A 24241-nucleotide genomic window follows, 5' to 3' on the forward strand; every position below is an offset into this window, starting at 1 on the left:
GTTTATGGTGGTGGTGGTGATGTTATGTTACTTGTAAATGGAATACAGAGAAGCTCATTTTATTTACCCTTCTGCCCAAGTCACTAAACCAAGTAATTTTGTCAAGTATTCATGGTTTGGCTCCTAGATCTAGAGAAAATGTGTGATTTTCTCTGAAATCTCTCCCAGTCTTTCCTGGAGATTCCAGAGAGTGAGCCCGATACCTTCTGCATGCAAGGGAATATCTTACAGCCCACAGTGCTCTTGTGTAGTCACCCATGCAAATACAGACCGGGGCAAACCTTGCTTAGGAAAAGGGACAATTGATACTCCATGCTGCAAGGCCAGCTAACCCTAACCCCCATGATGCAATCCCATCATGACGGGGTTGGTCAGTCTATCCACATTCCCTGCTCCCCTGCCATTTCCTTAAGGGTCTTCCTCTTCCACACTGAAGGTTTAATGGATGCTGTGTTCCTGAAACTGCTAAAGAAAGGGAATAACCAATTTGCCTTTCTTATTATTATGTGCGCCGGTGCTGATGTGCCCACGTGCCCTGTGGAAGGGGGCCAGAAGCCATACTGGTGAAGTTGATGAGGCACAGCCTTACCCTTGTTAGTTTCATAGAGAACGGGGAAAGGAACAACTGTAAATAACCTAAGAGCCATCCCTGCCCCCAGTGTGAGTGTTGGATGTTTGCTTTTCATCCTGGTTGAGATGTTTGTTTTTCAAACGCTTTGTGAATTTAGTGATGGATTAGGTACAGCTCTGGGGCTGTGTGTTGCTTTGCAGACCTAATTGGCTTGTTTGCATGTTTGTTAACAGGGACGTGGTAGGAGAAGTATCCTAACAACTTCGGGAACTGTGCATGCTTCCGATTTTTTGGTAGCGTGAGAATAAAAAGAAAGAAAAAAAAAGTAGGAGGCAGGGAGCATGATTGTCTGATAAATGTCCATTGGGTAGGATGGTTTTTCTTCCTATCACGTTTAGAAGCTAGGGATGGAATCAGGGTTGGGTGTGCCTGTCATTGGAACATACGAAGCTGTCTTATACTGAGTCAGAACACTTAGCCCAGTATTGTCTACCCAGACCAGCAGCGGCTTCCCCAGGGTTGTAGGCAGGAGTCCCTCTAGTCCCTATCTTGGAGATGCCAGGGAGGAACTTGGAACCTTCTGCATGCAAGCTTGCAGCTGCTTTTCCCAGAGTGGCTCCATCCCCTAAGGGGAATATCTTACAGTGCTCACACATGTAGTCTCCCATTCAAATGCAAACAGTTTGCTCAGTTAGCAGTTAACCCTGCTAACTGAGCAAAGCCTGCTAACTGAGCAAAGAGACAAGTTTTAAAGTGGTGATACTCTTATATTTAGTAGGGGGAGAGCAACTGGCCCTATCCATCCCCAGCACAGCATCCCTCCAGTGGCTGTTGTTGGTGTCTACTTTATATTTCTTTTTAGATTGTGAGCCCTTTGGGGACAGGGGACAATATTTATGTATTATTTATTTTTCTTTGTAAACCACTTTGAGAATTTTGTTGAGGAGCGTTATATAAATATTCGTAGTAAGTAAGTAACAGGGTGGATCCTGCTTAGCAAAGAGGATAATTCATGCTTGCTGCCACAAGACCAGCTCCTCCTCCTACCCAGCTGGGGCTTAGCAAATGATCAAGCTCTCTGCCTCTTACCTAGTTTTTAAAACTTGCATGTGAACAAACATCGTTAAGTGTGCACAGCTCCTGAATCTGGTTAGGACGCTTATACTACTTAGCTAATGGTTTTGTGAACAAGCCTAATCTCTATTCTAGCCAGGCATGGTCTGGTCCCCTCTTCTTCCCCAGCTGCCTTGTCTTCTCCCTCAGTCTCAAGGTGTGAAACCAGTTCCAATTCTGTCCTCTGGATGTCAGTTGCTATCGTTGACATTTGAATTTCCCAGCTGACAATGCATTTGAAACTTAAGGGGAATGATTATCTCTGCTTTTCCAGTTGATTATAGCTACGGGATGCAAGATAAAAAAGGGTTTTTTAACCATCCTGACTGGATAGGAAACATATTGCACAGTAGATGTCGCTTGTGATCTCCCATGAGCATCTCTGTAGCGTGAAGTTCACTCATGGTGTTTCTTACACAAAAACTAACTGTACTGCCATGGAAACAGGATCAGGGTATATTCAGAGATATAAATGTCAACACTCTTTCTGGAGAATGCAGATGCAACATCCTATATCTAAACATGAATCTGATGTACTTGCTTGGCAGAATCGCAAAGCCTGTTATGAGTGAGCAAAAGCCAGTTTGGAGGGAGTTGTCCTGGGAGCACTTTCGCTACTATTCACAGCTCCTTGAAAGAAAAATACAACCTGAAAAAAGTAGGGGGAGGGAATTTTACTGTTTAGAAATTTTTAGACCATTTTTCAACAAAAACATTATCAAAGTGATTTACATAGTGAAAGGAATAAGGAAATGGTTTCATGTCCCAAAGCAACTCAGGATCTAAAAGGAAACACAAGGGGGACACCAGTACCGGTCAGTAAGAGGGATTCTGTGCTAGATTAAATAGGGACAGTTGCTACCATTCCGCTAAATACGAGAGCCATCACTTTGGAAGCTGTTGTCTCTTTTCCCAGTTAGCAGGGGTTAACCCTAGCAACAATACTTTGAATGAGCTGACCTGGCTCAGAGCATCTGCGCCCCACGTTCTTCCTGTCTTCCCCCCATTTTCATTTCGTGCTCCCCCCCTTCTGCCCTATTTTGTGCTCCCTTGCTGTCCAGCCGGCCACCCCGTCTCCTCCCTCATTAGCTGTCCAGGCCGCTGTTCCTTCTCCCTCGGCTGCTCGGCCGTTCTCCAGACCAGCAGTTTCTTTCTGCCCATCCCCATCACTAACCAGCTGCTCACTCACGAACTCTCGCGAGAGCTGCCACACATGGGATTAGCAACAGGTATGTTTAGGAGAATATATATATAGCTGCATAAGCTGCTTGCCTAGGCGCTATTTTCCCTAGATATGCCTCAGATGATGCCTTTCAGCATCTTCCTATATCGCTGGCGCTGCTGCCTGATATAGATGTTTCCCATAGTCTTGGCAACATACCAGCGGAGAGTCGAACCAGCAACCTCTGCCTTGCTAAATCATTTCCCTGCTGCGCCATCAGGTGGATTCCCTTTTTCTTTGCCCTGTTTCAGTATCTATCTGCAACTTCTAAAAACCTATGAACTTCCCACCAACCTTTCTGTTGTTTTATTCAAATAATAATAATAATCCTTTCACTAGAGATTGGCAGAGGGGTTGGACAATTGCCTCAGAACACTTAATTGTGTGGGTCCACTACTGATCCTAGCCAATGGCTGTCCTGGGAAAGCACCTCCTTCTATAAAGCACTGTAAAAAGTCTGTTGCCAAGGTGTTGCAGTGAGATTAAATGCACATTTTGTGGATTGATTTCCTATTTGTTCTTCTGAAAGTACTGAAGTCTGTGCCTGGCCTCCCTCCCAAAGAGACAGATGTCGGATAAACTGCTGCATTTGTCTTTGCTGGCTCTTTAAAATTTGAAAGTAAAGCCAGTCCTCTCAGTGAACTTGCATTTCAAAAAGATAAATTCAAAAACGACCAACTGATCAAACAAGTTGGTCTTCTGAAGCCTGTCTTGTTACCCTATGGCAGGGCTTCTTGAACTTCGGTTTCCAAATGTTGCTGGACTACAATTCCCATCACCCCCTGGCTGCACTTCTGGTCCTCATGCTCCTGGCCCCTCCCTCTCAGTGACCAAGTCACTGATTGGAATCTGGGTCTGTCAGAGCTTCTTGTGGCAAAGGATTCTGCTCCACATTGCCTCCGGTGGTGATTTCTTTCTTATGTTGTGGCAGTCTTCCAGCCTTCAAGGTCGATGCCAGGCCTGCTCAACTTTGGGGCCCCAGCTGTTTTTGGACTACGACTCCCATAATCCCCAGCTACAGTGACCAATAGCCAGGGATTATGGGGGTTGTAGGCCAACATCTGCAGAAGGGCCGAAGTTGAGCAGGCCTGGTCTATGCTGACCCCACCAATGGATGCCTGCTGCTGCCCTCCTTGCAGACAGGAAGGATATAAGAGACTTCCTGTCCAGAACAGACTTGGCCTGGTATCTCAGTTCCTTGGCCTGGAACTCATTTCCTTGCTGTATCTTGTGACTCCCTGGTGTGATCTCTGGCATGTTGGTGACTCCTGTTCTTGGTTCCATCCAGATTCCTTCCTTCTGTTTCAACCCTCTGACCTGACAGATGCATGGCTTTGATCTCCTGCATGCTAATGGCCTTCCTTTGGGAGGAGAGCTGGTCTTATGGAAGCAAGCATGAATTGTCCTCTTTGCTAAGCAGGGTCTGCCCTGGTCTGCATTTGAATGGGAGATGACATGTTTGAGCACTGTAAGATATTCCCCTTAGGAGATGGAGCTGCTCTGGGAAGAGCACCTGCATGCTTGCATGCAGAAGGTTCCATGTTCCCTTCGTGGCATCTCCAAGATAGGGCTGAGAGAGACTCCTGCCTCCAACCTTGGAGAAGCCGCTGCCAGTCTGCAATGACAATACTGAGCCAGATGGACATGAAGCATAAGGCAACCTCCTGTTCCAGCTTCTCTCTCTCCTCGCTGGTCCCCAGCAGGTTTGCTCAGCTCAGCTCTGGGCATGTCCTGATTTCTGCCTCCACCCTCCAGCCTCAGTTTGCCTGCCTGGCCAGCTCCAGCATTTCTGACTCTCCCAGTCCTGGCTTCTGAACTTGCGCTGTCTGGCACAGCTGCCCACGGCTCAGCTTCTCTGACAGGGTCTTAGAATCATGGTGGAGGGTGCACTTGTAGGCTGTGTCTAGCCCAGTCCTCTCACTGATGCAGGGTATCCAGAGCTAGAGCATGGCTGCCCAGTCCCTGCTTGAAGACCTCTAGCTAGGAAGAGCCACCCACCCTCTAGACAAAATTACCCTCAGCATTACCTTGAAGTTGAGGCCAAATCACACCTTCGGCAGCAAGAGCAGTTGGGTACCATAAAACATGAAGTAGGAACATGTCTTTGCAAAGATGTAGAAAGAACAGGCAACTGGCACAGCCCTGGCCTGGGTCCACTGCATGTTCATGCACACTGTTGCCTAGTGTTCTGTTGGTGCAAGTACCTGTGTATGTTTGGTGAACTCTCGTCCTGTGCAAGGTGAGGAAATTTCTCAGTAAGACTTCACCTACTCAGCTCTTTGGAGGAACTTCAGGATAGGCTAAAGATCTATCCAACCAGCATCGTGTTTCCCACAGTGGCCAATCGACTGCCTCCAGGAAACCCACAAGCAGGGCTTGAAGTCTGTAGCAACTCCCTGGCAACTGATGTTCTGTGGTACACTCCAGGACATGGAAGTTCCATATAGCTTTCATGACCAAGCCACTGACCAATTAAATTCATGGAGGGTAGGCTTAATTCCCTATTAAAGGCATCTAAGCCTGTAGTTCTTGCCACATGTTAGGGCAATGGATTCCCAAGATTAACTGCACTCGGAGTGGGAAAAGTATTTTCTTTTGTCTATCCCAGGGCTGCTCAAGTTGGCCCTCCTGCAGGTATTGCCCTACAACTCCCATAAACCCTGGCTATTGGCCACTCTGGCTGGGGATTATGGGATCTGTAGTCCAAAAACAACTGCGGGGCCTAAGTTGAGCAGGCCTGGTCTATCCTAAACCTCTTGCCTGGCTAGATTTTATTGGATGAGCCCAAGTGCTAGTACTGAGGGAGGAAGAACCTCTAACCACAACATGTAGAAGTTCATGAAGCTCAATCGTATTCCCAGCTGCATTTTTTTCAAAAGTAAAAAAGCCCCAAATCCTTGCTAGGGAAGATGCTCCAAACTCTTGGCCACCCCCCGCCCCTGCCTTTCTCTAACTTCTCCTGTTCCACAATATCTTTTTAAAGAGAGAACAGTTGGAGCTGGTCACTATATTCCAATAAATACGTAACTGTTTTTTTCAGTAAGACTTCACATACTCATCTCTTTGAAGGAACTTCAGGATAGGCTAAAGATCTATCCAACCAGCATCGTGTTTCCCACAGTGGCCAATCGGCTGCCTCCAGGAAACCCACAAGCGGGCTTGAAGTCTGTAGAGACTTCACTATATTCCAATAAATACGTAACTGCAAATGGGTAGAAATAGCTGGCTTCTTGTTGCCTCCATGGCCAATGGACATGATGCAGTTCTGAAGCTAAAGCCAGTCGGGTCCTGCAAGCTGCTTGGATGGGAAATTACTAGAGAAGTTGGGGCTGTAACTCAGTGGGAGAGCATCTGCTTAGCATGCAGAAGGTCCCAGGTTCGATACCCAGCATCTGCAGGTAGGGTTGAGAAAAATTCCTGCCTGCACTCTTAGAAAGCTGCTGCCATCTGAATAGACAATACCGAGCTAGATGGACCAGTGGTCTGACTCGGGAACATGGGGAACTGCCATCTACTCCAAGTTTTTGGAAGGATCACATAGGGCGGAGTTGCCGAACTTGGGTTGGACTACAACTCCACTTGTTGGCAGCCACAATGGCCTTTCTTGAGCCAGGACAGAGGTTGGGACTCCTCGGCCAGATTCCAGAAGGAGTCTGACATGCTTGCCCTCAGAGGCCTTGCCCATTGTGGGGCAATGTGTCCCCACAAATCTAGTCAAGAAGTGATGGGGAACCAGACTGCAGGCCAGAGGGCTGCCTTTTTAGAGCTCTTCACTTTCATAAAGGGTGTGGAGCCTGGGAGAGAGAGTTGGGGTCAGGGAGTACTTGAAGGCTTCAGTTGGGCCTCCGGAGTCCCAGTTCACTGCTTGGAGCTGTCTGAGGTGCTGAAAGTCCTGCCTGGCCTTACCTGCTGCCCTGCCTGACTGATGCTGGCTGGGTCAATACATGTATGGGCTTCTGCTTGCATTCAGGGCCCAAGGAGGCTGGCCCAAGACATGGGTCTTAACTTTTGAATTTGTAACTTTAAATTTAAATCAGTTTTACTGAGGCTTGTTTAGTAGTTAAATTCTACTAATTTTATATTTTAATATTAAGTTAATATCAAAATATAATTATTTAATTAACTATAATATACTATTTTAATAATATAATTATTAAAAATATAATATTACAATTAAATAATATTATTAATATTAGATGTTTGCTTTTATGTTTTTTTAAACTAGATGTACACCCCCCAGAGCCTCTGGATGGCGCGGTTTATACATGTAATAAATAATAATAATATAATAATAATAATTAGTAGTAGTATTAAATTAATATTTTGATTTAATAATAATGTTTTAATGTTTTGATAGTTTTTAATTCCATTAAATCTGTATTGTTTTTGTTGTACACTGCCCAGAGATGCAGGTTTTGGGCAGTATATAAATATGTCGAATGAATGAATGAATGAATAAAAATTCTACATTAATTTCTAGAAATTAATGTAGTTAGTTTCTACACTTTTGTAGAATGTACATAGTTTCTGTACATGATATACATAATTTCTACATTCTCTAAATTCTAATGTAGTTTAATGTAATGTTTTTTAGTTCTGCTATTTCTATTAATTTTATATATATATTTTTAATGTATCTGTCTTATTGGTCGTGAGCCATGCTGAGCAGTAATGTACTGGAGCAATGTATAAATATTTTAAATAAATACCACGTCTGGTTCAAGTGAAGCAGTTGTCACACATGATGAGGCAGCCTGATAGGTTATAAACACCTCCCCGACGAACTTCTCTCCCAATAAATGTGCAGAGCGCTTTTTGCTTTTCTGTGTGTATGAAGAGGTTCGTGGGAGAGAAAGAAACCAAGTCTATTTAGAAATGAACTCCGCCTTATTTTTCTCTTTTTCTGCTCAGCAAGCGCTTAATCAGTTAATGACTCTCCTGTTGGGAAACTGAGAACAACATTGTTCTGCCCTCAAAGAGCAAAAGTCACTGTAGCGATTAAAAAAAAATTTTTTAGAACACTTTGTCCCTAATCTATAGTAATGCCACTGAAAACTCAACTTGTGTGACTCCTTAGTCTCTGGCAGAAACAGTTGAGCCACCAGATGAAGTAATAAGTGGTTACAGTCTAACAAATTATGTACTTGGGTTCCATTCTACCTGGTGGGTGTTTCTACAGGAGATGAAACACTTAGAAACATAGGAAGCTACCTTATATTGCGTCAGACTCTTGGTCCATCTAGCTCAGTATTTTCTGCACAGACTGGCAGCGGCGTCTCCAAGGTTGCAGGCAGGAATCTCTCCCAGCCCTAACTGGAGATGCTGCCAGGGAGGGAACCTGGAGCCTTCTGCAAAACAAGCATGCAGATGCTTTTCTCAGAGTGGCCCCATCCCCTAAAAGGAATATCTTTAAGTGCTCCCACATGTAGTCTCCCATTTAAATACAGACCAGGGCATACCCTGCTTAGCAAATAGGACAATTCATGCTTGCTACCACAAGACCCACTCTCCTCCTCTTATGTCATCTTCTGTGAACCTTGCTTTTTTCCTGGGGTTGGACTCTGGCTACGGTGAAGGTTTCCAGCCATTGCTAAAAACAAGTGCACACCTTCTATCACAAACCTTCAGCTCAGGTATCCCATAGAGAGACTCTGTGTGTGTGTGTGTGTGTGTGTGTGTGTGTATACACAAATTTAAATGTTGCAATTATGAGATGGGCTACTCCAGTTATTGGCTTATTTCCAAACAAAGTTACTCATGAGTACTCCCACTGAAAGTAATAGGTAGCCTGAAATGTATAGGAAGCCCATTCATTTCAATAAAATAATAATATATAATAATACAATATAATACAATACAATTGTGTTGTACAGTACAATGATAATAATAATAATAAGACTGCTTATGAGTATCTTAATCTGCATGTAAGCCAGTGACCTGCAAACCATCGTAAAGCATTAAAAATTTGTGTGTAGATATGTATAAAATAAATTACATAAATATTTAATATGATTTATTTTATTTTTATTTAACACATTTTTATACCACCCAAAACTCACGTCTCTTGGATTTTTACAAGCAAGCAAACAAAAAAGTTAAAACATTAGTTAAAATAAATAACAAAAATTAAAACACCAGTGAAAACAAAGTAAATGATACAGCAAAAGTTAAAACACTACAACAATTCAAACCTTAAAACATTTTAAATGTTAAAACTATTAAAACAATATTTAGTTAAAAACATTAAAATTTAATGTAAATTATAAAAACATTAAATATATTATCAAATTCTATAAACTATTATAAATAATAAATTTGAAACGCAAATTCAAATGTTACAGTTAAGGAGACATGCTATTCCAGGCACTGGCTCACATCCACACTGCTGTAAATTACCCATAAACATTCTTCTGGAAATGAATGGGACAAGTTTACTTGTATTCTGTGCTAATTTTCTGAAGCCTGTCTGTCAGGCAGAAGGGAGGGGTACACTGAGCTTTAGCACGTAGCCAGCCAATTAGGAGCAGAGGAGGAGGGGTTTCACCCTCTCCCCTCCCCTTCTGCGGTGGACACACAGTGGAGGATGCATCAGTTTCAAGCCGGTGATCCTCAGATGGGAAACAAATGGTGCAGCTGCTGGGTGGGTGGGTGGGAGGAGAGGATGGCTCTGAGACACCTCTGGGAGCACCTCAAGAAAGTACCTAAGGGTACTTATGTCCCCTGTCATGATCTCCTGGGCTATGGGAAAGAGATGTCATTGTAGTGGTTAAAGAAATATTTATTCTGTATGGGATAGGACATTTATGTCCTTGTAATGGAAGGCTTTAGTAAATAATTTTAGTGTTTCCCTTTTCAGCAGATTTTGTCAGTGAAAGAATTCTGCAAGTATAGAAAGAGCTAGGAATTCATCCCTGGAATTCAGCCAGGTGTCCTCCTCAAACAGGGTGACACTGAGAGGTAGAGATTGCTGTAAGTCACATTCTTGGGGAAACAGGTTAGGGCGGTTTCTCTGCTGTCTCCATGGCTAGCATTCCTTTGGGGGTTGTCACGTGGTCACAGACCAACAACCTTCCTCCTTTCCCTGGGCTAGTGCGCAGAAGAGGTGCCACTCCCAGGTTGCCTTGGGGCTATAGAACTTTTTCTTCTCCTGTTCCACTGACATGAATCTTCCACAGCTCCAAACAACCTGCATTGCAAATGAGAGCCCAGAATCTCTGGAGAATTGGCAGCAAATTAGAAAAACAAACACTGGGATTAATTTGTGTGTGTGAAGCTTCCTTGCTTGTGTGACCTCTGTTTTACAGCTCAGCAGAAGGGAACCTGGGTAAGCCACTTGCTCTAAATGTTCCTTCCATGATTGTGATATGCAGTGAAGGTGCCTTTCTGGTGTTGTGTTAGCAGTTTTATTTTCAGTCCCCTTCCTAATGATCCCTAGCATGGAATTGGCCTTTTTCACAGCTGCTGCACATTGAGTTGACACTTTCAACGAGCTGTCCACCACGACCCCAAGATCCCTCTCCTGATCAGTCACCAACAGCTCAGATCCCATCAGCATATACTTGAAGTTGGGGTTTTTCATCTCAATGTGCATCACTTCACACTTGCCAGCATTGAACTGCATCTACCACTTTGTCGCCCACTCACCCAGTTTGGAGAGATCCTTTTGGAGCTCTTCACAATCAGTTATGGATTTCACTACCCGGAAGAGTTTGGTGTCATCTGCAAATCTGGCCACCTCGCTGCTTACCCCTGCTTCTAGATCATTTATTAATAAATTAAAAAGCACCAGTCCCAGTACAGATCCCTGGGGGACCCCACTTCTTACTTCCCTCCATTGTGAAAACTCTCCACTTATACCTACCCTCTGTTTCTTGTCTTTCAACCAGTTAGCAATCTACACATGTACTTGTCCCCTTATCCCATGACTGCTAAGTTTTAACATTTAATGTTTAACCTCAACATTTAAAATAATGTTTTAACATTTTAATTTTACTTTAATTTTTACTCTTTTATGGTAAACTGCCAAGAGACATAGGTTTTGGGCGGTATATACATATGTTAGTGAAACAAACAAATTTTGTGTTGCAAGGCTTTGGGTGCTTTGTCATGTTAGAATGTGTACCTAGGATGTGTCCAGATTAGCAGTTTGTGTAAATCTGCGGCTGGCAAGAGGAAGGGACGTAATTCCTGCTGCAGTTCATGATATGTCACTCCTCCATTTCCCTTTTTAGTGCTTGCATGCAAAATCTTGCACCTTGTTAAAGTTTCTTTGAGATCCATCTGAACTGAAATGTCACTGTGCCCCTCTTCTGAACTGTCTGTCTTCCTCCACTATCAAAAACCTAATTTAAGAAAGAGAGTACCTTTACACCACGGCACTCATACATCTATTCTCTTGGATGCTTTGTCAGCTTTTCTTGCATCACCTTGTCTCTGCTACCTTCTTCCTGCCCCTTTCTCTGGTCAAAAGGGGAGGAGAATGCAAAGAAAATGCCATATTTACCTGAATTGAAGACTACTCTGAATTTAAGATGACCCCCTTAAAAAGTAGAGGTTAAATTCAGCATATTTTATTTATTTATTTATTTATTTATTTATTTATTTATTTATTTATTTATTTATTACATTTCTATACCACCTTTCGTTAAAAGAAAACCCCAAGGTGGTTTACAAAAATTAAAACATACAATAAAAGCAATAAAAACACCAAGCTAAAAACATATCAAACAAGCATAAAAAACAAGACAACCGATAAAAACACACAGAAGCAGCAGTAAAAATGATTATGTAAAAGCCTGGGTAAAAAGCCAAGTCTTTAAAAGCTTTCTAAAAGCCGTGATGGAGTCTGAGGAACGAATGGCCACTGGGAGAGCATTCCAGAGTCTAGGAGCAGCAACAGAGAAGGCCCTGTCCCGAGTGCACGACAGCCAGGCCTCCCTCATTGTCGGCACCTGGAGCAGGGCCCCCTCAGATGTCCTAGTCAAGCAGGCAGCAACCCTTGGGAGCAGGCGGTCCCTCAAATACCCTGGGCCCAAAACGTTTAGGGCTTTAAAGGTCAAAACCAGCACCTTGAATTGGACCCGGAAACGAACTGGCAGCCAGTGCAGCTCTTTCAAAATGGGGGTGATATGTTCCCAACGGGCAGCTCCGGATAAAACCCTCGCTGCTGTGTTTTGCACTAGCTGCAGTTTCCGGATATTCTTCAAGGGCAGCCCCATGTAGAGCGCGTTACAGTAATCCAGCCGCGACGTGACTAAGGCGTGGGTAACCGTGGCCAGATCTGCTTTCTCGAGAAAGGGACGCAGCTGGCGCACTAGCCGAAGCCGTGCAAAGGCACCCCTGGCCACCACCTCCACCTGAGCTTCCAAAAGCAGAGCCGGGTCCAGTAGTACCCCCAAGCTGTGTACTTGCTCCTTCGAGGGGAGTGCAACCCCATCCAGAACCGGTAAAATCTCCTCATCCCGATTGGCTCTCCTACTGACCAACAGTACCTCCGTCTTATCCGGATTCAATTTCAGTTTATTAGCCCACATCCAACCCATCACGGCCTCCAGCCCCTGGTTCAGGACATCCACCGCCTCCCTAGGATCAGATGACAAGGAGAGATAGAGCTGAGTGTCATCCGCATATTGCTGACAACTCAGTCCAAATCCCCGGATTACCTCTCCCAGCGGTTTCATGTAGATGTTAAACAGCAAGGGGGACAAGACCGATCCCTGCGGGACCCCACAGGCCAACGGCCACGGGGCCGAGCAGTAGTCCCCCAGCACCACCTTCTGGACCCTCCCCACAAGAAAGGATCCTTGCATTTACTTGAAAGGAAGGCGGCTCTGAATTTAAGACTGCTTCTGTGACTGTTTCTGCTGCCTGATTGGCCTGCTCCCCCTCCCGGGGTGATGTGCCCTTTCTTCAAATTGCGAAGAGGTGTGGTTAGTCTGAAGTGCCTCTGAGATCCGAGGTTCTCAACTAGTGGCACTCCAGATGTTGCTGAACTACAACTCCCATCATCTCCAGCCACAATAAATTGTAGCTGGGGATTATGGGAGTTGTAGTTCAGCAACATCTGGAGTGCCACTAGTTGGGAACTCCTGTGCAAGACCATGTGAGAGGGGATGGTTCAGGTGACCTCCTATGTGATTAGGAGAAAGGGAATGGAACTCCAGAATGGAGAGCAGGGTATTCCCGTACATGTCCCTCATCACATGTGAGCAGGGCCGCTTGGCTGTATTGTCTGAATTGGTCCACCCTCCCAGTCGAAGGTGAAGGTTTTTAGGGCAGAGAATGTGTGTCCAAATCACTTCCCTCACCCCATAGAACAGCCCCAACCACACATTATGTTCAGTGCTTGTACAACAAGTGTACAGTATATGCAGGAACAGATCGGTACACAGGTACAGTTGTTCCCACGTTATGCTGAATGCAGGTACAGCAATATCGATCTGTACCATGCATTTGAGGGGCCTGTACTAGGTTCACTTTTTAAATGAACCCAGGTACAGGCATTCACACAAACACATGTACAAGTGTACAGACTTCTGTACGCTCCATGCAATATAAAGGGCTTCTTCTCACGATTATTAGTAGGTTAGGAGAGGCCTCCTACCCTAGTTCAGGAGCGGTGCATGCTTCCGTTTTGTAATCATCTGGTTTTTCCTCCTATCTTGTTCCAAAGCTGGGGGTGGAATCTGGGTAGGGCATTCTCATGACCACTTACCTGGGTGGTGGAGAGGGCGAGGTCATCCCTCAAATCTCAGCTGCTCGTGCGCCTGCAAGTAGCATAGATAAAATATCTTGCAGATAGATATCATTTGCAGATAAAATATCTTGTAGTCGCCCTGAGCTAGGCTCCACAGTTACTGCAGAGTCCATCGTAGGGGAGTTTGTTACTTCTGATGATGTGGACAATCTTCTTCGGACTGTGCACCCCACCATCTGCTCTCTTGATCTTTGCCCAACGTGGCTTATTTCACCTGATAGTCATATTCTCAGAGAGGGTCTGGTAAATATCATAAATGCTTCTCTGAGGGAGGGCAGGATGCCTCCTTGTCTTAAGGAGGCTATTATCTGACCACTTTTGAAGAAACCTGCTTTGGATCCGTCGGAGTTAGCTAATTACAAGCCTGTCTCTAATCTCCCTTGGCTGGGCAAGGTGATTGAGCGAGTGGTTGCTTCTCAGCTCCATGCAGTTTTGGATGACACAGATTATTTAGATCTTTTCCAGACTAGCTTCCGGGTGGGCTATGGGGTTGAGACTGCCTTGGTCGGCCTGATGGATGATCTCCAACTGGTGATCAACAGAGGGAGTGTGACTCTGCTGATAATTTTGGATCTCTCGGCAGCTTTCGATACCATTGACCATGGTATCCTGCTGTGTCGCTTGAAGGAGGTGGGCTTGGGTGGCACTGTTTTACAGTGGTTCCACTCCTACCCCTCTGGCAGATTCCAGATGGTGTCTCTTGGAGACTATTGCTTTGAAAAGCGAGAGCTGAAGTGTGGGGTTCCACAAGGCTCCATACTGTCTCTAATGCTTTTTAACATCTACATGAAACTGCTGGGAGAGATTGTCACGAAGTTTGGTCTGGGATGCTATCAATATGCTGATGACAGCCAGATCTATTTCTCTAACCAACTTCATCAGGAAATGGCATGACCCCCCTAAGTGCCTGCCTGGAGGCGATATTGGGCTGGATGAGGGATAACAGACTGAAGTTGAATCCAAAAAAGATGGAGGTACTGTCTGTAGGGGGTCAGGATCTGAGAGATGGTATAGATCTGCCTGTTCTGGATGGGTTTCCACTTCGCCTAAGAGATCAGGTTCGTAGTCTGGGAGTGCTCCTGGATCCCAAAGTCTTCCTGGTTTCTCAGGTTGAGGCTGTGGCCAGGAATGCTTTTTATCAGCTTCTGTTGATACACCAGATACGTCCTTTCTTGGAGAGTAGTGACCTTAAAACAGTGGTAAATATGCTGGTAACCTCTAGGCTTGACTACTGTAATGCACTCTATGTTGGGCTGCCTTTGTACGTAGTTCGGAAACTACAATCGGTTCAGAATGCGGCAGCCAGATTGGTCTCTGAGTTTACCCGAAGGGACCATATAACACCGATTCTAAAAGAACTGCACTGGCTGCCGATATGTTTCCAAACGAAATACAAACTGCTGGTTATTACCTATAAGGCCCTTAACGGCTTAGATCCAGGGTATTTAAGAGAGTGCCTTCTCTGTCGTGATCCCTATCGCCTATTAAGATCATCTGGAGAGGTCCAACTCTGGGTGCCGCAAACTCGTTTGGTGGCAACTCAGGACTGGGCCTTTTCTGTGGCTGCTCCGGGGCTTTGGAAAGTGCAACCTGCTGAAATAAGAACGCCTTCTCTGTTTGCTTTTAGGAAGACTCTGAAGAAGTACTTGTTTCCCCAAGCCTTCAACTAAGATTTGATTTTTAAATTTTACTGTTTTTAACATGTTTTTATCTAATTTTTCTCTTGTGGATTTTAAATGTGTTATATTTTATGTTTTAATTCTATACACCGCCTAGAGATGTTTATACTAGGCGGTATATAAATTCAATAAACAAACAAATAAATAAAATAAATAAATAGCGCCAGTGGCAAAGGTAGAAGTCATGCTGGGCCCTCCATGGACGAGAAAGCATCGTGTGAGCAGCAGAGTGGCTGCTCACAGTATAGTACCCACTTCGCTCTGTGCATTCGTGCCTTCTGCCTGGCTCGCTTCCTAAAATGGTGGCGGGCTAGTTGGGATCTCTGCTACCTGGGGTGAGCCCTGCTAGTCGGGAGCCCTGCTTACCCCTTCTCACATTTGCCTACCGGGGTAGAACAAACCGTCGGTTCGTTCTACCTTGGTAAAGAGCTGGGTAGCAAAGTCGGGCTCCGAAGGTCTGGAGAAGCTGTGATCGGAGGGCTCCCACCGCTCCAGACGACAAAAGCTACCTGGGGGTAATCCAGGCAGCTCGTGTCCTGTAAATAGCTTCAAACACAAAATGGGAGCTTGCACCGCTCCTGAGCTAGGGTAGGAGACGCTGTGAGAATGAGCCCAGTGTCTGCCATCTCCCTTGGAGAGCAGGAGGATCTGTGAGAGGGTTTGGAGGAGTTCAGGTCTCGGATAGGGGTCTGTTAAAGGCATGAGAGCAGAGAGAGGATGGTGCAGAGCTGTGGAGAACTTGAAGGTTAAGGAGGTCTGTAGAACCACGGTTCGGCTGCTGTTCTGAAAGTGCATATACACCTTGCATGCTTCCTGTCTGCATTTTCTGAAATAGCTGTTGTAACCCATTCACGATCCCTGCCAAAAACATCCAGGACAGGAAGAGTGCCTGGAACGCAAGCGTTAAAGCACATCTCGGCCTCCTCCTTATTGCTTTTGTGTAGCTGTTGCTTGAAGCATGTGCCTTGAAGGAAGATGGAGGCCTCATTGTAGTTTGTGGGTGGGGGTGTTGATCTCTAAACAGCCAGCCTCTCTTTCGTCTGAGCATACGGTCTGCAGATGGGAAGCCCTGGAAGTATTAAAAGGATGGGGTTGATTACACTGAAGGCTCTTTCTGGCAGCACATTTGAGCTCCCCGGAGTAATGGAGGTCAGGCAAGTTGCCAAGGAAACACACTCAACCTTGAGAGGAGAGGTTTGGAGTGACATCACCTGCAGTCAGCTTGATAGAAGAGCGGTTAGATCAGGTCTTGGAAAGGGGGCTGCTGGCCAACTTCTGAATGTGGCAAATCACTGCACGCAGGGTTTCAGTGGTAGGACCAGATGGAGCAGAGTTGGGAGGATGGAGGGGGGTGGGAGGCTTTTCCTTTCCTTTTTTGGTGGGCGGGGGAGGAGGCAGGGAAGTAGAGAGGCTCTCTTTCTCTGTGGCCAACCTACCACGTAGCATTCTGCTTGCTTTGCCACAGAGCACTCTTGCACAAGATGAAGAAAGCATGCCACTGGAAAATTGCACCAACACAGTTGCACAAAAGAGGGCTCTTATTTCTAATGTCCCTCTCTTGCGCAACGGTAACTGTGCAATTCTCCAGCCTTGTGCAGAGTGCACTTGCGCAACTGCACACATGCTAGGTAGCAAGGCAGATGGAGCGTTGCGTTGATCATCAGTTCATGTATTTTCCTATCTAAAAATGATGTATGAACAGCTTTGCAAATAAGTACGGGAGTCTCCCAATTTTAAAATTAGCCTTAATCTCTCTTTATCATATTGACTTAGTTAGCCAATTTAATAGATGAATTGCTGATTAGGTTTGCATATGAATCCCCCACCCCACCCCGAAAAGTACACTTTGCTTTTTGATGATGCATGCCTGTGTGTTGTCAGGCATCTTAGAAGAGGCATCCCCAGGGTGGTCATTTCATGAGGTGAGGTGAAACAGTTGCCTTTGGTCTTGTGGTAGCAAGCATGACTTATCCCCTTAGCTAAGCAGGGTCTGCCCTAGTTGCATATGAATGGGAGACTAGAAGTATGAGCACTGTAAGATATTCTCCTCAGGGGATGGAGCCGCTCTGGGAAGAGCATCTAGGTTCCAAGATCCCTCCCTGGCAGCATCTCCAAGACAGGGCTGAGAGAGAGAGAGACTCCTGCCTGCAACCTTGGAGAAGTTGCTGCCAGTCTGGGTAGACAATACTGAGTTAGATGGACCAATGGTCTGACTCAGTATATGGCAGCTTCCTAGGCTTCCTATGTTCCCCATGTGGCAGATTACTTAGGTGCCAGCAAGGTGGCAAGCTGCTCCCATACTTTTCTGCTTTTGGAGACAATTCCGACCCTTGCAAGCTTTGGGAGGAGAGCGTCTCCTCACACTCCTTGTGAAGCCTGCAAGGAGGACAACTAGGAGAGAAGAGGAGGCTGCTGACAACCTTCCCTCCTCTCTGACCCCCTCACTACATTCAGTGCTTGCAAAGGTCAGTTTTGAAAGAGGGCCAGTTCCCATCAGGGGTGTAGTGGAAGGCAGCATTTGTGGCCTCATTTCAGACATGGCAATATCTTGGTCCATCCCGAGAATTCCCCACCCCGCCCTGCTTCGCTCTTTCACCCAGGGAAGGGAATGCCCCTTCTAAGATTATTCATTATAAGTATTTGTATTTTTTAAAAATTAACCTCCCCGCTGCTTTGCAATTAATCTAAGGCACTCTTTAAAAATCAATCAACATGTTTTCAGCAACTAAATGTTGCAGTTCTGCAAGTATGGACCAAATTAAAGATCAAGTGTGCCATTGAGTCGGTGTCGACTCCTGGCGCCCACAGAGCCCTGTGGTTGTCTTTGGTAGGACACAGGAGGGGTTGACCATTGCCCCCTCCCACGCAGTCCGAGATGATGCCTTTCAGCATCTTCCTGTATCACGGCTGCCCAATATAGTAGCAGCGGGGAGTCAAACCCGCAACCTTTTCCTTGTTAGTCAAGCATTTCCCCGCTGCACCACTCAAGGTGAACCAAATTAGGTATGTTGTTAAATGCATCGTTGTCTAGCTACAGGCTTATTTTGCCTTCAGATAAGTGAATTGGTGCCCGTGGGATTCCCTGCCCCCCCCGCCCCACGCCCAGGGCTAATGGCAGCTGTGGGAGGAGGAGCTGATGCAGGTCAGAACTGTGGTGGGGGCAGAGAGTTAAACCCCTTCTCCATGTCACAGCCCTAATTGGAGCCCCCCCCCCCAAACCAAACATGCTATCTACAATCACAAAGTAACATTGACTTTGACTCTAAAGCACACACATTTCTGGCTTGGAAAGTCCAAAGCGGCTGTCTGATAGCAAGAACTTCTCAGTTAGACACATTCCCTCTCTGGGATTTATTTCTTGGGAGTGCCAACAGTTTGAAGCTATTGCTGTAGCTTCTAATTTGAGGACTTAGCTGAATTTTATAGACATCTGAGGGGAGGAATAATGGCTACATTTCCTTTTTGAGGGAGAGGGCAGCTGACAGGATGCTTCCTAGCAATGAGGTCTGCCATCTTTATTAACTCAAACATCGTTACCATAGTAACAAAGACGCTTTTCTTAAAAAGAAAAAGAAAAGGGAATGCAAGGGGGGAAAAATCTGAATGGAGTGTTCTCGAGGCTGAAGTTTCCTCTTTCCTGGGCTATTGCTTGCTAAATTGCTAAATTTTGCAAGAGGGAGGGGATGGATGGAAGAGGCCAGGGGAACATAAAAAGAATGGCAGAACAGGAGAGATATGGGGCGGTATATAAATGTACTAAATAAACTTACAGAAGGGGGTAGCCATGCTGATCGGTTGCAGCAAAAACGGTCATCTTGTGGAACCTTAACGATTAGGGTTTATTGTAGCATAAACTTCCATGAGCTTGAGTTCCTTCATCTGATGCATCGTGTTGTACTTAATTACTCTGTGTGTGTGTGCACGTGTGTGTGCGTACACACACACACACACACACACACACACACACACACACACACACACACATATGCTCTAAGTCCCTGCTGAATCAGACCAAAGCCCATCTAGTCTAGCATCCTCTTTCCTCTGATGGTCAACCAGATGCCTCTGGGAAGCCCAGAAACAGCACGTGTTGGCAAATAGTTCTCCCCTGCTGCTGTTTCCCATCCATTGCCATCCAGAGGTATCTGCCACTGAACCTGGAGGCAGCATATAGCTACCATGACAAGTAACTGCTGGTAGAATTTTTAAAAGATGATATTGATAGTTGCTAGACCTGTTGTCCATAAATTTGCCTTCTCTGTCTCTCTCACATACATATGTACGTTCTAAGGAAAATAGCGGCCATCTTTCGATTAGAAAGAGAATGGCCAACACTGTGCTTGCACAACAAAGTTGTTGTGTAACTTTGGAAGCACAAGACTGGTCTGGAGTGCAAGCTCCAGACTTGGCACAACATCCTCATGCAAATGGCAGCGTTTGCATGTTGGCCAATGTAAACAGTGGGGCCGAAAGGTAGCAGTAGGTCTCAGAGCACACAAGATAAAACAGTGACCATTGGTGTTCCCTGTAACAGGGATTCTGAGGAGCTGTTGACTACAGCTCCCATCATCCCCAGCCAAAGGCCGTTACAGTTGGGGATGATGAGAGTTGTAGCCAACAATGTCTGGGAATCCCAGTTTCAGGGAACACTGGTGACCAATCACAATGGCAGTAATTGGTGATAAAGCTATCTTAATATTCATTATTTATTTGATTTGATTTCTATACCACCCTTTCAAAAATGGCTCAGGGTGGTTTACATTAAAACAAACTAAAATCAATTAACTATTAAAATCAAAAACTGTAAAAACAAGATAAAACCATTGTTAAAACATTTTGGAAAACCCTGGAAAACCAGGTTTAAAAACAGTTTAAAAAACCCTGGAAGGCCAGGCCAAACAAATAGGTCTTAAGAGCTCTCCTGAAGGCCAATAATGAACTCAGATTATGGATTTCTGCTGGGAGTGCATTCCACAACCCAGGAGCAGTACAGAGAAGGCCCGCCTCTGAGTCGCCACCAGACGAACCGGTGGTAACTGAAGACGGACCTCCTCAGGTGACCTTAACGTGCAGTGGGGATTGTGCAGAAGAAGGCACTCTCTAAGATAATTTGGACCTAAGCTGTTCAGGGCTTTAAAGGTAATAACCAGCACTTTGTATTTTCCCCAGAAACATAATTGGCAGCCAGTGTAACCGTTTCAGAGCAGGCGTAATGTGGTCTCTCTGGGTTGCCCCAGAGACCAATCTGGCTGCCTCATTTTGAACTAACTGAAGCTTCTGAACTACGTACAAAGGCAGCCCCACGTAGAGCGCATTGCAGTACTCAAGCCTGGAAGTTACCAGCCCATGCACCACTGTTTTGAGGTTGTCCTTTAATAGCTTAATACCTATAGTGTGGAAAAAACCCATCATCACTATGATGGTTAGAGCCTTTGGCATCAGGCGGTATATACACACACACACACACACACACACACACATATAAAAATAAAATAATCTGCAGTCCCACATAAGCCTGAGTAGAGTAGAATGTGAGCAGTTGAATGTTCTTAGGATTCAGCTGGGGGAGGTAAGGACTAGAAGGTTAAGCCAAAGGTTTCACAGAAAAGGTTGTTTCAGAAGAGGAGAAGCTTTTGGGTAGGGATGTGCATGGAATCGGTTCGGAGGCCCTTTTACGGGCGTGCACACGTGCGGCGTGTGGTGTGGTGTGAATCATGTGTGTCGTGAAGTGTTGTGATGTGCGCACCGGGCACTTGCGGGTTCTTCCGGTCCATGACACACCGAGGCGGCAAGGAGGTACGCTGCCACCCTGTGGGGCCGTTTTTCAGGACAGTGCCGGCGGGGGGAAAGTGGTGGGGTTGTGTGTAAGAGCACCCTCCCCAGTCCTTAAAGCGATTCTCCTCCACTTTTGAACCGGCAGTCGCCAGTTCTGTGTACATCCCTACTTTTGGGGAGAGGGTGGAAAACATCTCTGAGCTCAGATGATGCTTTTCTTGGGGTTCAGGAGCTTCACCCTTCCTTTGGGGAAGGGCTTTTCCAAGTCTCAAGAAGTCTTCTCTGTGCTGGGATTTGGGGAATCTCCGCCCGTATCCCTAGTCAGGAGAACACTTCCATTCTTTAGTGATTGCTTGCGGGCAGGAACAGAGTGCTTGTTAGTGTAGAGGAGGAGGATGTTTGAGGAAGGAACAGGTTCTGCTTCTAAAGACGTCCTCATAGCTAGAGAAAAGCAAACGACCTCGTGTTTATCCAACCATGGATGTCAGCTGTGGGGTGGCTAGAATCTAAAGACAACAGAGTCACGGCTCTAATGACCGGGTTTGGCAAGGTGTGCTGATGTGGCAGACGGGAATGCTGTGCCTGGAGGGAAGAGGAACATCAGATGTGTAGTGCAAAGCCTAATTAATCTGATAAGTTTAAATGCAGTCGTCTGTCTGAGTTCTGAAATTAGGCAATATCCCCCCAAGGGGTTCAGTCACTGGTCAGGTTCATTTCCAGGACACTGGTTAAGGAAGTGGCTTGTACCCACCAAGTGCTTAAGGTGGAGTTTATTTTGGCATGGATTTGGTCTCTGTTTACCGGGGCTGCTCAACTTTGGCGCTCCTACAGGTGTTGGCCTACAACTCCCATAATCCCTGGCTATTGGCCACTGTGGCTGGGGATTATGGGAGTTGTAGTTCAAAAACAGCTGGGGGGGTCTAAGTTGAACAGGCCTGGTTTAGACACTTAAGGGAGAAAGGGAAGTGAGGATTCTTGAATGGGGATGGGGCCATAGCTGCATGCAAAGAGCATCTTCTTTGCATGCAGAAGGTCCCAAGTTCAATCCTTGGCATCTCCAGGTAGGACTGGCAAATACCCTTCTGAAACCGGGAGAGCTGCTGCCAGTCAGTGTTGACAATACTGAGCTAGATGGACCAACTTAGAGGATGCAACTGTAGCACAGTGGGAGAACTTCTGCTTTACAAGGTCCCAGGTTTGATCCCTGGCTTCTCCAGGGATATCACTCTCGCATAACACTAGAACCAGGGGACATCCCACGGAACTGACTGCCAAAAAATTTAGGACTGACAAAAGGAAGTACTTTTCCCACACAGCACATAATTAACCTATGGAATTCTCTGCCACAAGATGCGGTGTTGGCTACTAGCTTGGATGGCTTTAAGAGGGGTTTGGATAACTTCATGGATGAGAGGTCTATCATTGGCTACTAGTCGGAGGGCTACAGGCCACCTCCAGCTTCAAAGGCAGGATGCCTCTGAGTACTAGTTGTGGGGGAGTAACAGCAGGAGAGAGGGCATATCCTCAACTCCTGCCTGTGGGCTCCCCAGAGGCATCTGGTGGGCCACTGTGTGAAACAGGATGCTGGACTAGATGGGCTGCCTTGGGCCTGATCCAGCAGGGCTGTCCTTACGTGGTGCATAGGGGGATTCCCCCAGCAGATGGGCACTCTAAGCTCTTGTCTGTGTCTCCGCGAGCTAAACAACATGACCCTGGAGGCTGAGCTAACGGTGTGTTGGCACTGTTAACTCAGGCTACAAGCCAGGCTAAACAGTCAGGCTGGGGGTGCTGCATGCTGAAATAGGGCCCGATCCTAGTGGTTCTCACACGCAGCCTAGTCCAGGCTGGACTTCCCTAGCCTGGTTTAGGCTGTATGTGACAACAGCCTCAATAAATGTGTGTGTGTTTCTGCAAGAGATTAAGACCTCTCACGTCACTTTACATGTACCTTTTGATGGCCTGGTTGCTGGTTCCTTTGGAATTGCTCCTATGCTTACCAGAGTACATGTAAAATCTTCAGGTCGTATGGGCCTAAGTCTTTACAAGTATTCAGAATGGTGTCAGAGCAAATGCAGGAGAACGTGGCCACTGTGCTGGCACAGCCGTGTGAAAAGGGGTGCAATCTAATCCAGTCACCTAAAGAGAGAGCGAGAGTGTGTGTAAACCCTTACAAAAGCAAGTGCTTTTTTCACACAGCATGTAATTAACCTGTGGAATTCTCTGCCACGGAATGTGGTGATGGCCACCAGTTTGTATGTCATTAAGCCAGGCTTAGACAGATTCATGGAGGACAAACCTATCCACGGCTACTAGTCTTGATGGCTACAGGCTACCTTCCAGGCTTAGAGGCAGCATGCTTCTGAATTACCAGTTGCAGGGGAGAAATATCCCCTGCTTGCCCAGAGACATTTGGTGGGCCATTCCTAGAGGCGTTTGTTGGGCCATTGTGGGGGAACAGGATGCTGGACTTGGGCTTGACCCAGCAAGGCTGTTTTTAGATCATTTCTGTGTTGATATGCAAAGCTGGAGGTGGAATGGGGCTAGCTGGATCTCTAGAGCATGTGTGCAGTGCAATATTATTATTATTATTATCATTATTATTAATTTGATTTCTATACCGCCCTTCCAAAAATGGCTCAGGGCGGTTTACACAGAGAAATAATAAATAAATAAAATGGATCCCTGTCCCCAAAGGGCTCATAATCTAAAAAGCAACTTCAGATAGACCCCAGCTCTTAATAGTAACTGGAGGTCCTGTGCTGGGGGTGGATAGGGCCAGTTACTCTCCCCCTGCTAAATAAAGAGAATCACCATCTTAAAAGGTGCCTCTTTGCCAAGTTAGCAGGGCACCACTTTTGCTGATCTTTTTTTTACCTTAGGTGAGAGCCCCCTTCAGTCCCAGGCTGCAAACCTGTCCTCTTCCTTTCCATTTCTGGTGATTGATTCTGAGGGTCACCTTTTGGAAGGCAGGGGAGGAGTTGCACAATCGCTCCATCCCTGCAGCCTACCAGCGATTTGCAGTAATTCAGTCTCTGGCTTGTTTGAAATAGATAATCAGCAGAGAGCTGCTGTTCTGTGAAAACACACACGTTTTATTTCTGGAGTGTTTGCACATTGCGTACGCC

At 45.9% G+C, this 24241-nt stretch overlaps 1 protein-coding gene across 8 annotated transcripts in view; it reads left to right on the forward strand.

Annotated features, from left to right (window-relative positions):
* The window catches only part of SYT16 (synaptotagmin 16), a 130666-nt gene that overhangs the window by 32496 nt on the left and 73929 nt on the right, over nucleotides 1-24241 (forward strand). The gene's annotated exons all lie outside the window — the stretch shown is intronic.

This window comes from Hemicordylus capensis, chromosome 1, assembly GCF_027244095.1.
Source record: "Hemicordylus capensis ecotype Gifberg chromosome 1, rHemCap1.1.pri, whole genome shotgun sequence".
NCBI lineage: Eukaryota > Metazoa > Chordata > Lepidosauria > Squamata > Cordylidae > Hemicordylus > Hemicordylus capensis.